The 14607-nt window shown below is 31.4% G+C and overlaps 1 non-coding gene across 1 annotated transcript; it reads left to right on the plus strand.

Moving 5' to 3' along the window:
• Window positions 1-13559: 13559 nt before the first annotated feature.
• On the plus strand, window positions 13560-13678 carry LOC120590951 (5S ribosomal RNA). Its single transcript, XR_005649816.1, has one exon. It is a non-coding gene; the product is annotated as a 5S ribosomal RNA (ribosomal RNA).
• Window positions 13679-14607: the final 929 nt, after the last annotated feature.

The raw sequence follows: 14607 nt of genomic DNA on the forward strand, positions 1-14607 counted from the left end.
TTTAGAAAAAAAAAAAAAAGAAAGAAAGAAAGAAAAGAAAAAAAAAGATTAATGTAGTAAATATCACTTTGTATATTGCCAATCTAGAATCACTTAGAGCCATCCATTATTTACAACAAACACACAGAAAGACATCCACTCCATGTGAGATTCTGAGCAGAAGCTCTCATCAACTCGAGTTGCCTTGAAGGATACTCCCTGAAGCAAAGCCTGGAGCTCATATGCACAGAAGAGAAAGCACATCAGGACCCTGAAAGGCAGTAAAAACTGTTGTAAGGACATTTTAATTTCTTTAAATTAGTGTTTAAATCTTTCATGATAATGTTCAAAATCCAGGCTTTAAAGATAATGTCTAGGTCAAAGTTCATTGCAAATAATCTTATCCTTATCAAAATTGGCCATCCAAAGAAAAGAAGGAATAGAAATTGAATAAAAAATACAGATTAGAATAATTTCCATTGCAGTTAGACCTTTAAACTAAGATATTTTATCACTGAGAAATTATTTTTAATGCCTATACTTGCTTTTGGGGAACAATTACTATGGTTTTACATTTTAGGATTTTCTCTATTGCCTTCTGTATATAGAATCTTTAAAAACAAAAATATGATGGCACAAAGTTCCTGTTATTATATTTTTTTCTTTCAATATATTATTTAATAGCACCCTGTCATGAAAAATTATCTTTTCCTTTCCTCCCCCACCTTCTTTAAGTGAAGTCAAATAAACCTGGAAATTTTAATAACCAGAAGAAGAATTTAGTCAATTATTGGAACCAATCCCACATTTTATGTCAGGAAAATGTTGCTCATTAAAGAGACATGTTATTCCTTCTTAATTTATCTGGTTATAGTTTCTCGAGTAATTAATAGCCCCACACTATTTTAAAGGTCTTATAACCCCTTCTTAATCAATTACCCTCTTTACATGTAGTTATCTATATTATTTTGGAGCTTCTACATTGGAAAATGTTATGGGATCTAGTACATAAATGTTCTATGAGTAACCTGGATTAATTTTCACATCTACCTGAGCAATAGCTGGTTGTCACGGGAAAATTTCAGATTTTCTCTAACCAATCAAATTCTGTGTGTTTGTGACTACTCTCATTCAAAATATAAATTTCAAGTGCATTTTAAGCCATATGATTTATATGTTTATTGGTCTATATCTCAGCTCTGGCATAGTGTAAGAGAGCGAAACACTTTATAAAAGCTACATAATTAACTAAATACTTGCAACCAATTTGTTATTATGGAGTTCATGTGTTCAATGTCGAGACTTTATAGGACTGTTACGTTTCTATATAAACATAGCGGTCATATAAACATTAGGATGCACCATTATCAAAATTTGATTATCTTATTACCTCATAATTTTACCTGATCATAAATTATAATATTTAATAATTATTAATACATTGTTATTAAATAAAATCATACTCTTTAAAGCAATCTGAGGAAGAGAAAAGTTTGCTTTCTGTATTAGAAAGAGCAGGAGAGACAGAGAAGAGAGAGAGAATAAGATATAGCTACATCTCCTTCTTTTCATTACTTAACATCATAACACAAGCATTGAACTGAGATCCAGAAAGGATAGAGTTACTTTTCATTCAGACTTTATCTGTGTGTGTGATGTGTCTCAGCACACATGGACCTATAAAGCTAGTCTTTCTCTGTGGAGAAACATGTTTATTTATTTCAGCATTTCTGATAGTATTTCACAATAGGTTTCAACATATGAATTTCAGAGGGACTCAAATATTCAGTCTATAGCAGTGTTAGTTAAGGTCTTTGCCGCATTTTTTTCATTTGTCAAGTATTAAATATAAGTGAACTGCCAAAACTGGTGTAAGTCATTTGATTTCTTTTAACAAATTAGTATGGGCCTTTTTGAGGAGAAAAGAGTATGCATAAGAATGAGAACTAGATCAACACTCATAGGGAAAGAGAGAGAGAATAAGTAACTGTGTACAAATTATTTTCATTGAAACTGAGTATCATATTTTTTGTACAATAGAAGGCAAAAATTATCATAGTGATGTAATTGCATTTTTCATCTATAAATATTTTGAATGAATGATGTAATTAAAATATTTGTGGGCAAAAGACCCAGAATGGCCAACACAACATTGAAGTAGAAGAACAAAATTGGACTGACACTACACAACTTTAAGACTTATTATAAAGCTACAGTAATTAAGACAGTGTGGTATTAGTGAAAGAATGAACAAATAGATCAGTGAAACAGAAAAGAGCCAGAATTTAGACTGAAAAAATATAGTCAACTGATCTTTGACAAAGAAGCAAAGGCAATGCAATGGAGCAAAGATAGTCTTTTCAACAAATGGTGCTGAAGCAACTAGATAGCCACATGAATCTAGACACAGACCTTATGACCCTCACAAAAATTAACTCAAAATAGATCTAAATGAAAAATGCAGTCTATAAAACTCCTACAAGATAACATGGGAGAAAGCCTAGATGACTTAGGTATGATGATGATTTTTTAGACACGATACCAAAGGCATAATCCATGAAAAAAATAATGGATAAGCTGGACTTCATTAAAATTTTTAAAAACTTATTCTCTGCAAAAGATGATTTCAAGAGATGAGAGAACAAGCCATAGAATTGGGAGAAAACATTTGAAAAAGACACATCTGATAAAGGTCTGTTACAAAATATACAAGGAACTCTTAAAACTCAACAATAAGAAAAGAAAAAACCTGATTAAAAAATGGGGCAAAGACCTTAACTAACACTGCTATAGACTGAATATTTGAGTCCCTCTGAAATTCATATGTTGAAACCTATTCGCCAGTGTGATGATATTTGGAGGTGCAGATTTTGGGAGGTAATTAGGTCATGAGAGTGGAGCCTCATGAGATTATGCCCTTATAAAAGAGTTCTGAGAGAATTCTGTCCCTCATTCTACCATGTCAAGACAGAGCAGGAAGATATTTCTATGAACCAGGAAAAGAACTGTCACCAGACACCAAATCTTCTGGTGCTTTGATCTTGGACTTCCCTGTATCCGAGTTGTGAGAAATAAATATTTGTTTTTTAAGCAACCCAGATACTGTTCCTGTTACAGGCTGAACAGCCCGTGCTCTTAACAACAATGCCATACTGCCACTCCATCTCAAGTGAGTGTCTTATGGTGAGATACATTTGGAATCATTTCTAAAATCCAGCAGATGTTTAGAGTCTCATTTTTCTCTTGGGACAAAACCCCTGTGTAGCAGAATACATTATTTAACACCACTTTTTGTATTTACATCCGTGATTTCTCAGTTAGTTTAGTTTTCTAAGGAAATCTTTTTCCTTCATCTTAGTCTTACAAAAGGGTACAACTAATCAGTATTTGATAAAAGATGTAACAAGACAGTTGCAGTCATTCATTTTGAACTAAAGTTGGATATACTATAAATTACTAGAGTTTGATATACTATAAATTTTCTAGTGAAAGTAATATCAAAATCACCACAATTTTATGATTATAGTTCTCCTGAGTCTGTATAACATAGTATATTAATCATGTTTGGGTTTAGCAGTTGTTAAACATTTTTTTGTATTTGAATTTAAACATAATTATGTAAACACTTTTATCATAGCATCAAGCCCATAAAGGCTACATAACAATATAGAAAAAACATACACTAATAATGGAAACACAGAAAACATACTGTGTAAATTTTATATTATACCTATTGAACATAGATAAGATTATGAATAAGTACTTTAGAACTTTAGAACTTCTACGTAAACTGAAGAGAAAGTATACATGATCTAGAGTTTGGTGATGATTTTTAGACACAACAGAGCTTAATCGATGGTAGAAACAATTGGTAAATTATACCTTATTAATGTCATTTTTATATTTTCACTTCTAGTTCATGAATAAAAACATTTCTTTAATTATTTATATATCCTCTAATTTTCCTCAGCATTAATTTTTAGTAATTAGATAAACATTAGGTGAAAACTAAAGAAACATCAATAAAGCATGGCCTTTATACATATTGATATTAGTTCATTAATTGTGGTGAATGTACCATTATAATGTAAGATATTAATAGGGGAGACTGGATGTTGGGTACGTTGGAACTCTATATTATCTTTGCCATTTTTCTGTATATCTAAAACTATTTTAAACTTAAAAGTTTATAGAAATAAGGAAACTGTCATTAGAATAATTGGATTGGGGTAATATATTCCATAAGTTTTTAAAGCTATTATTATCATACTTGTATAATTCAGAATGACTTTAATATTATAGTTTGGAAAGTAGTTATAAATTACTTTATTATTAATCCTTGTTCTTAAAATATAGTGAATTTGTATATAAAGAAATATTTTATAGCACTAATCTACTATATGTTGATATTAAATGCCAACTAAATCTTACCTCATTAGACTGAAGTAGTAAAAAAAAAACCTAATAAAAATTTACAGATGTACTGGGAATAATTTACAAAACAGGAGAATTTGGATCAATAATATCTAAACATTGTCTAAAGGAAACACACTTATTATCCTATTAATATGAAAAGCTAAATGACTATTAAGCTGTTTTTTTCTATTTTGTTTTTAAGTATAACTTCAATCCTTATATTATGAATTATCATTTACAAGTCATCTAAGATAATATATTTGCTAAATTTAATAAAAAAATACAAAGCTGTTTTGGGGGGTGTATAGTTTCCTGTGGCTGCAGTAACAAATTGCCACAAACTTGGTGGCTTAAAACAATAGAACTTATTCTCTCACAGTTCTGAAGGCTGGAAGTTCAACAGCAGTTTCAAGAGCAGAAACCAAGACATCAGTAGGACTATACTCTTTCTCTGAAGGTATAGTAGATAGTTTGTTTCTTGGCTCTTCTGGCTTTGGGTGGTTATAGGAATTCCTTTATTTCTGTTGCAGTCACTCTGATCTGTGTATGTCTAATCTCTCTATGCTTCTCTCTTACAAGGACACTTGTGATTGGATTTAGGGCTCATCCAGATTATCCAGGATGATTTCCCTATATCAAGATCCTTAATCACATCTGTAAAGACCCTTTCTCCTTATGAAGTAAAATTTAAGGTTGCAAGGATAGGGCCTGATATCTTTGGGTGGTCATTATTCACCCTCTACAGAGGATGAAGAGGACTATTTTCATTCTGCATAATTATTTAACAAAATGAAGATGGACTAGTGGTCCTATCAAGTGTTAAACAGTGAAAATTAAGGTTTGTGTGATTTCCCAAGTGTTATTTAGAAAATCTAGCATTGTGTTTTGAATTTTAACCTTACTGCTTATAACAAATATATGTTTGCATTATGTTTCAATGAAAGACTTTCAGACTATCGTATGGATAGTCAAAGAAAGACTATCCAATATAGTCAAATAAAGACTATTGATATGAAATCATTCTCGTTTGCTTTTATGTGTTTCTGTGTTTTCGTGTAACATTGTTTGTTAGTATGACTCGTTGAACTCTGGATAAATTTAAGGGCACTGGGAAAATAAGAAACTTTAGAAAGAAGAACTTTCAAATGCAATTTAGTTTAGCTTTTTTGGGCACCTACTTTAAGGAGCCATACCTCTGGGATATCTACTAACTCAATAAAATCATCTAAGGATCTGCCCGATAAGTCCATCTCTGTCTTTATGGTCCTAGGAAGTCCACAGACAGGGCTTGTGAGAAAGTATGTGAATGTGTAGTTTCGGTGAGGAATGGAGAAAGTGAAATGGAGAGAAAGGAAGCTCTGCTCTTACAAATAAATAGGATTTATTTATGTCAGATGCATAATTAAATCATAGACTTGCTGATTAGTAGCACAAAAAAGAGAACTTAGAGCTCTCCTAATCAATCTCCTTTATTTTATCAATAAGGAAATGACTCCAGCAAATAAATAAGTAGTAATAGGGGAAAAATTAAAACCTGGTTTTATGCTATTTTTATTCTGACAGAAATAGGAAATGATTCAGAGAGATTGTATCATTTACTTTAGATATTACAACTAGTAAGCTACAAAGCCAGAACAATCCAGATTTTCTGTAAAAACACTACACAGACATGTCAAGAAAACTCTATATCTTTCCCCTGTTCTACTACACTTAGATATATTTAGTGATATTTTTTCTTTTATCAGTGACTCATTATATTCTATTTGTTTAATTATTGATTTTCCTTTCAAGACTTGACTGTTTTGCTTTATTCATTTCCTCAGCATTCGAGTGATATTTAGGCTCTTTCTCTCTTCATTTACACATTATACGCATATGTGAATATCGTAGAAGAGAATTAAATTTAACATTTAGTTTTCATGATAACTTTCTTAGTCTCAGAATGGCTACTGTCTGCCAAATTCAACTTTCCCATAGGCAATCTAAAAGAAAGAAATTTAAATGAATCTTGAAATATACACATGTATGCACATATTCACACACACATATATATAACAATGAAGTAAATATATATATGCATATATATGTATATGTTTGCATACATGTACTTTTAGGTACATTAACAATGATTAAGATCCTCAAAGAATAATCGCTGAGAACTTATAATGCTTATGAAGCGTTAATGTTAAAAAAGTGGAGAAAAGAAAAAAGCATAAATTAAATGACTATTTGGGCTGGTTTACATATATATATATTGTACTAGTTTTCTTTTGCTACCATAAAACATTACCACAAATATAGTGGCTTAAAGTAAAACGCATTTATTATCTTATACTTCTATTAGTCAGAAACTTGACAAGAGTCTCCTTGGTCTAAAATCAAGGTGTAAGCAGGATTATGCTCCCTTCTGGATGCTCTAGAGGAGAATCCATTTCCTTGCCTCTTTCAACTTCTAGAAGCTACCCTCATTTCTTGGGTGCTGTCACTTCCATCTTCAAAGCCAGCAATAACCAGATGTCCTTCTCATATCACATCCCTCTGATGCCATTTCTTGCTTCTAGTATTACTTTTAAGGACTCTGTGATTCCATTGGGCCAAACTTATCTAAAATAATCTTCCCATTTTAGGATCAGTTGATTAGCAACTTTATCCTCCTTTGTCATGTAACCTAACATATTCATAGGTTCCATGCATTTTTGTCGTGGACATCACTGGGGCCATTAGTTCTTTTAGCATACCTATCATGCTTCAATTTCCTGGAAATTCCTCTCACTAACAATAATTATCATTTATAGTGATGCATGAAAGCATCAATAAAATGTTGGGAATGTATCATGCTAATGATTACTTCCAAAATGCTATGGCAGCTTTTACAGGCTGACAACATATATCTCTCATAAGTTTACATGAAACAACTCATTCTCTTATAATGATGAATTTAAAAAGTGTTAACTTAAATTTTTAGATAAAAATAGGTTCTCTGCAATGTATCACAATATTCAAGGAAATATTTATAAATTTATATCATCAAATACTTTATCCACTATAATTAAAAAAAATGATTTAGATTTAATGTTTTACTAATTTGACATATTGATTGTTTTTTTTAGACAAAGAGTAAGACTACTAATAAGGTGTATATCTTGACCCATAAATACATTCACTAATACTTCATGATCATATTTGATAAGCATAATTCATAATTTACTCTTTCTTATTATTAATCATCAAACTACTCTTTCTACTTTAACTTATGGTTTCTTGTTATTACGAATACCACTTAAACATTTGATCTTATTTCAAGATCATTTGTATTAAGTCTAAAATGATTTAATATCTTGAAAGATATGTATTTGTCTCATTAAATCTTGACATTCATATGTGCACATGTTATAAAAATCAACATTTAAAAAATAATTTTAATTTAAAAATAAGCTAATGCTTTTATTTTTTAAATGTAACTGCTCGGTAGCTTAACATGTGAAATATTATCAAATTTTTTCTTTTATTAATGTATTGATATTAGTACAGTTCTTAAATTGACTTTTCAGAGCTTTAAACTATTTTTGTTCCCGATTCTTGCCTATTACCTAATAAATATTTTAAATCTAAAATGAAGTTTATTACAAAGTAGATGTAGTGAGTTGTAAGATATTGTTTATCATAGAATATCTCATTGTAATATTCTCATAGAAAAAATATGAATATTGATCTATTTCAGCATATCATTGTTATTTTAATTCACACTTTGCTGATTCGCACCTATTAAATCAGAGCGAGACCATTCAATGAATTATTTCTATTAATAGCATCCATTATATGATTCAGGCAAAAGAAGTGATTAAAATATCTCCATAAACCACATAACTTGTATGTACAATTCTTGCTAAGTGGAACATGTCAAAATTATTTTTCTTCCATAAACTAAGCAAAGCATGAAGTATCCTTAATCTTTAGAAGCTAATGTTAGCAAAAAAACCTTTCATAAAGAATCTTACTTTTTTAATTCTCAGATTATAATCTTAAAAACATGGCTGCTGCCAATTCAAACTTTTTTTCATAATCAGAGTATTTGAAAACGCATTCTTAATTTTTTAAAAATCAATCATAATGATTAGAACTTTGATAAATGATGTATGAAGACTGCACCAGCTCATGAAGTACAATTTATCTTAAATTAAAATGCTTCCTTATTTGACAAGACAATACAGTGTTCTATGTTATGCCATGAATTATATGAGTATACTTGTCGGTATAAATTTTCTGGCAATGGTAATAAAGAATTCTATCATTCATTATACTGCTGGAGAAAATCATCATTTCTTATTCATACTAATGCAGCATTTCCATTACTTCTTACAAAAGCCTTGGCAATGCTTCAAAAAGAGTGTTATTACAAAATATTCTATTACAGCATGGTAAGTATATGCCTTTCTTTTCTATTATGTTCACAACTCTCCGAAGAGGACTTTACTTTGATTATGCTGATCTACTGTCAAGTGAGAAAAACTGACTTTCAGATTTTGCCTTACTGAAAGAATGAATGGCTTTTTTTCCTGGAAGTCCTCTCATATGCCAGATTGCATTGTCGTATTGCAGGCTTTGTTACTGACATCTCTTTGATTTCACTTTAGCACTTAAATGTTAAGCTTCTTTGGAAAGTCATTAACTGCCTAGGCGTACAGTAACATATTTAGAAGTCAAAGATAATAATTAACACATGTTAAATATTTTAATAAAAAATAAAAATCTGAAACTCATTTCTTTTTAATTACCAAAAAGAGTCATAAAAGTAACTTTGTTTATTGAAAAGTTTATGTTCTCTGCTGCTAACGGTACTAATGATGAGTATTGCTCAGCAAATGCCTAACGGTAATCACAAAACATACGATATCTATGAATGCTGGAATAATATGGTTTAAAGGTTTTACTAAACTTCATTAAAAATCTTATTAATGAAAGCCAAGATCACAAAAAGCTCTTTGTCCATAGCAATCATTACTGATAACTGCTATAAAGTGCATTTATATTAATAGCATAAAGTCTTATGCTATTAATATTGTATAATTTTAGTTTTATCATTGAGTTTTTGTGAATTTATCAAAATACACAAAACATATTTTAACAAAAAAGGCAATGGTTTTGTTTGTATGTTAGAGAGGGAGAATGGTGACCAAGTGTAAGCAAAGATTAAGAAAGTGCTTGAATATGTGTACTTTTTAAGAATCTTAAAATCTGTGACATATGATTTCTCAATTATATATTGATCATCTACTTCATAGCATGTACAGGGGATAAAATGATAACTAAGATATTTAATAGGCTCTAGGAGCTACCATTTAGTTTTTCTCCTCTTGGAGTTTTCATTCTCAACTCAACTTCCTTTATTTCCATGCCTTCCTCATTTTTACTCTGATTAAATTTTCCTTGATTTGCAAGATAATCTTTAGTAATTTGATTCCCCTTCCCCATCACTTAGTTTTTTAGACATCTATAGATATCAGTTTTCCAAGATGGGAGACATGAGTAGCTCTTCTTGCTACTCTTCTTGCTACACCAGTAAAACCAAATACTGTACCACACTTTCTAGTTTGACAGTCTTCAGTCTTCAGTCATATCTATCAACTTTCTCCATTCTCTCTCTTAAATTATTAACTCCATATTTCTTTGAGAATTGCTTCATCCTCTTACTTCCTATTTTAAAAATGAAATTACACAATTTATTATATACACAGAAAAGCAAGGCCAATATGGTATTACCTCCCTGCATCCCTAGTCCCACAGAATGACACCAAATCCTATGGGCCAAATGACAGATGGCATGATGAGAAATGGGTCATTTTACCATTGAGTAGTTAGCGTTAGATTACAGCCAAACATTTTCATATCCAAAAGAAGGATAATACTGAAAAGGAAGGGAGGCAGAATGGAAATATCCTTGTGGCAACCACCCACAAGATAAAGAGCCTCTGCGAGATATAAAGGTGACTTGTACGTTGCTCCTACTATGTTCCAAGGATGATCACAGGACATTACATCAAGACTTGGGTCAGACTGTGGTTAAGCCTACCTATATCTGGCTTATGTGGAGATGTGCAAGGTTTCCAGAGCTCCATGATGGATCTATCTTCCTACGCTAACATAGTCGTTGCTACTCTTTATTTTAAAATTTCAGTCTAAGGCTAGGCTTTCATTATTTCCTTCTATATCTAGTACTGTTTCTCTAGTGATTCCCATAACTAAAAATTCTGTCTGATTTTAAAACATTCTTCTTGTTGACCCTAGCGCTAGCTATATAAAGATCAAATCTAAGAATAGAATTAATCTGATCAAAATCTATTTAATGGTTTTGTATTGCTTTTGGAATAAAGTAAAACATCCATAATTTTTTAAGAATTTCAGTATCACCCCAAACTACTTTTATAATCATTTCTAAGCAAGTGTATCAATCTGATTGATTCACCATTATTTCTTGAGGATTCATTGTAACTTGGCACTTTTATTCATACCACTTTGCATGCCATTTTACATGTCGATATTTTCTCCAATAATAAATATCCTCAACAAATGTTTCTTTCTTCACCATTCCTTCTTTGAATATTAGAAATAAACTTTACCATTTTCAACTTTCCAATGTCTAGTTATATCCTTTATATGATATATTTCTGCTAGCTTGTCTTATTGATATTTTCATATATATAACATGTGTTTCTACTATGTAAAATATAAAAATCATGTTACTTTTTATTTCTTTCTTGTTGTTAGTACATAGACTAAACCCAATAAAAATATGCTTAGTGAATTCCAAGTGATTAACCATTAGTTCCAAATCCAGGAAATATTTGCCACCTTTGTTAGTTGAACTTCTTCAACATATGGTTTTATGATCAAGAGATCAAGTTCGCAAAATGAACAGGACAAACAAACAGAGACTCATGGTCATAGACAATAGACTAGTGGTTACTAGAAGGGGGTGGGGGGAGGTAGATTTGGTAAAAGGGATCAAATATGTGATGAAAGAAAGAAATCTAACTATGGAGGATGAAAAACACAGTGTAAACATATGTATGCCTTACTGTTAAAGTGTACAGCTGAAATTTATTGGATTTTGTTAACCAATGTCACCATAACAAATTAATTAATTAATTAAAAATTAATTAAAAATTAATTAATTAAAAAAGCGATCAAGTTTATGTTAGATAACTAACTTACACAGAATTGTTACGTATTATTTCATTAACTATGTTATAGCCAACTTTTCTTCATAATTGCTAGTTTATCCATAATTTATACCTCTTTTTTTTAAATCCAAAGTTGATAAGAGAAGTACTGCTTTATTGCTTATCTGGATTCCTAAACTATTATGGTTTGAAAATGGAATATTGATGGACTCAGGACATATATGCGACTAGTATTTTACTGACTCTTCCTCTACCTCTAATGAAGAATTTGAACCCAGATTTAGATTCCCCAGAGCCAAAAACATTTATTGCAAGAAGGAATGCCAATTTCCTTCTCCTTAGGAAGTTGACATAAAAGAACAAGGAAATAGGAAATAAATAGATGGAGAATAAAGAATAGATAGGGAATAGGACACATTATGGGTCAGTTACCCCTCTCGTCAATTAAGTAATCTGTTATGCTGAGGAACCTCTCAGGAGACGTGCAGAATGCACTTCAGAATGGTTCCTCTGAAAGATGAGAGGCTGGGACATTTATTCACAGACTCACATCCTTCAAAGGTTAGAGAGTGTTATGACAGGCTGAGCAAGCTCTCAGGAATTCCAAGGCCCAGGGCATAAAGCTGAGAGTTGCTGCAGTTTTAGTGGGAAGTGTATCTGCAATCACAGGAATTTATGGGAAACTTTAGCTAATCTCAGGAGTGACCCAAGATCTGTGGGGTTACCAATAGTCTTGACAGCAACAACTAAAGGAGTTGTAGGTAGTTTGGGGAGTTCCTAAAGGATGTTTTACATGTGTTTCCAAGATGCATCAGTTACCTGGCAGTACCCAATTGTTTAAAACATTTACTTTAGCCTTATAGTATATTACTACTCCAATTAATAGGCATTGCTTGATTCATTGTGGTTAAAATTTCATTTGTTATATACTTCTGTTTGTTTATTGTTGAACTCAGGAACTATTGCCTGATATTGCTCATATTTCCACTAGGTGTCATATAATTTCTGAGTCACCATGTCCAACAGCACTAGTAATAGATTTGTTCTTGGTAGTGTATGCCAAAATATTGAAGTCAATTTGCATCACTATAGAATTGAAAAACAAAAACAAAAAAAAATATTTTTGTTTTTTTCTTTAGTGTTGCCATTTACCCACATGGATACAATAATATGGCTGCTTTTATGAAGTTACGAGTTAGTGCCAAGAGGGGAGGCATTTTTCTTTTTGTTCACTGCTATATTTCCAGCATGTAGAAAAGTGTCTGGTATATATTAGGCACCTTTTTTGAGTAAATTAATTAATATCTTACATAATGTTAGTGTAGTAGCCCCTTCACATTTTGCTCATAGCCCTCTTTCTCTCCTTAGACTCAGATATTAATCCATGTTGACAGAGGTGAGAGGGAGAGGAGAACAGGGTGTGCCAATACATAAATGTAAGTGATAACATATCAACATTTAAGCTGTAAAATTTGCCAACCCCAAAATTAAAATGAAGAAAGTAGATCTCTTTTTTTATGAAATGAAGTCTCTTTCTTGAAATACTACCCTCAAGCAAGTAAATTAATCACAAGTAGTCTGTCACACTAATTGGCCAGAGGCGTCACATGTGTCTGAATTCCAGTGGCGGTGACTAGTGGGTGGAAGCCAAATCTGCTGCTTCTCAACCACATTTAATATTTATTTATTGCTATACTTTGTGTCTCTGCTGCTTTTATATTTAAATAAACAAAGAAAGAAAGTGGTCTTTGTGGAGGAAAGGTTCAAACTATTCCATAAATTATCTTACTATAAATGGAATCATGCATTATGTGAGCTTTAGGGATCATTGTACCTCTAAAATTTTCTACATGAGGAAACATAGCCCCAGAAAGGATTTATTTCTCCAGGGTTACATCACTGAGAAATAACATGATCCAGTTTCTAAATTCTAACTTATTGCATTTGTACTTTTTACTATTTCCCCTTAAATTCTTGAAACTTGTCTACAGCCATACCACCCTGAACAAGCCTGATCCCATCTGATCTCAGAAGCTAAGCAGGGTCGGGCCTGGTTAGTACTTGGATGGGAGACCACCTAGGAAGACCAGGTGCTGTAGGCATAAAAAATAGAAAATAAGGGAATGTAAACTGACAAGGTCCTTGCAATCTGTGAGGTCAACCAAGGGTTGCCTCGCTTAAAAAAAAAAAAAAAGAATTCTTGAAACTTTATAAAACATGTAAACAATAAAGAAGTCTTATTTAATAAGGAATAGCAATTGATAAATCTATACTGTTGATAGATGATCTAAAAATTAACTTAAAGGAAAAGTTTAGGAGAATATGAATTCCAGGTACTGAGAGAACAGATAATATAAAATACTACTTGCTACTTCAGAAGCTTAGTTTTTCTCTCAGATATTTCCATCTCCATGGCTTTTGTTAAAATTGACTTTAAAAATTATGGAAATGGAAAACAGATTAGTAGTTGCCAGGGATTAGAGACTTGGTGGAGAGGAGGTAGATCTAGGTATGGCTATAAAAAGACAATAGAAGAAATGGTGGTGAGAGAACTGCTCTATATCTGAACTGTAATGTAAAACTATGATAATGTACTGTAATCTTGCAAGAGGTTGCCATTATTGGAAACTAGGAAAGGACTCATGAAATCTCTATTATTTTTTACAACTTCATGTTGATCTGCAATTATCTCAAAATAAAATTTAAAACTTAAAAATGTAAATAATGAAACTCAGTAGCAATTTAGTTTTGTCAGTTTGAGAACATGTTGTAATAGAAATAGCTAAAAATAGTATCCAAAGTATTAAAGTTACTATGTGTACAAAATGTTTGGGGGAAAATATTGAATTTATGGAGGTCAAGATAGTTTATAGTGAAATATGCTTTATTTCTTGGAGTAGTATAGTATATTATAATAGAAAGGCTGATATTCTTAGGAGTAGTTTGGGATTTTCTGTTTTTATTTTTCATTTACCTATAATATTAATGTAAATCTTGCAATTCTCATCCTAATCTTTCTGTATCATTTTTT

This window comes from Pteropus medius, unplaced genomic scaffold (genome assembly GCF_902729225.1).
Source record: "Pteropus medius unplaced genomic scaffold, Ma_sr-lr_union100, whole genome shotgun sequence".
Classification (NCBI taxonomy): Eukaryota; Metazoa; Chordata; class Mammalia; order Chiroptera; family Pteropodidae; genus Pteropus; species Pteropus medius.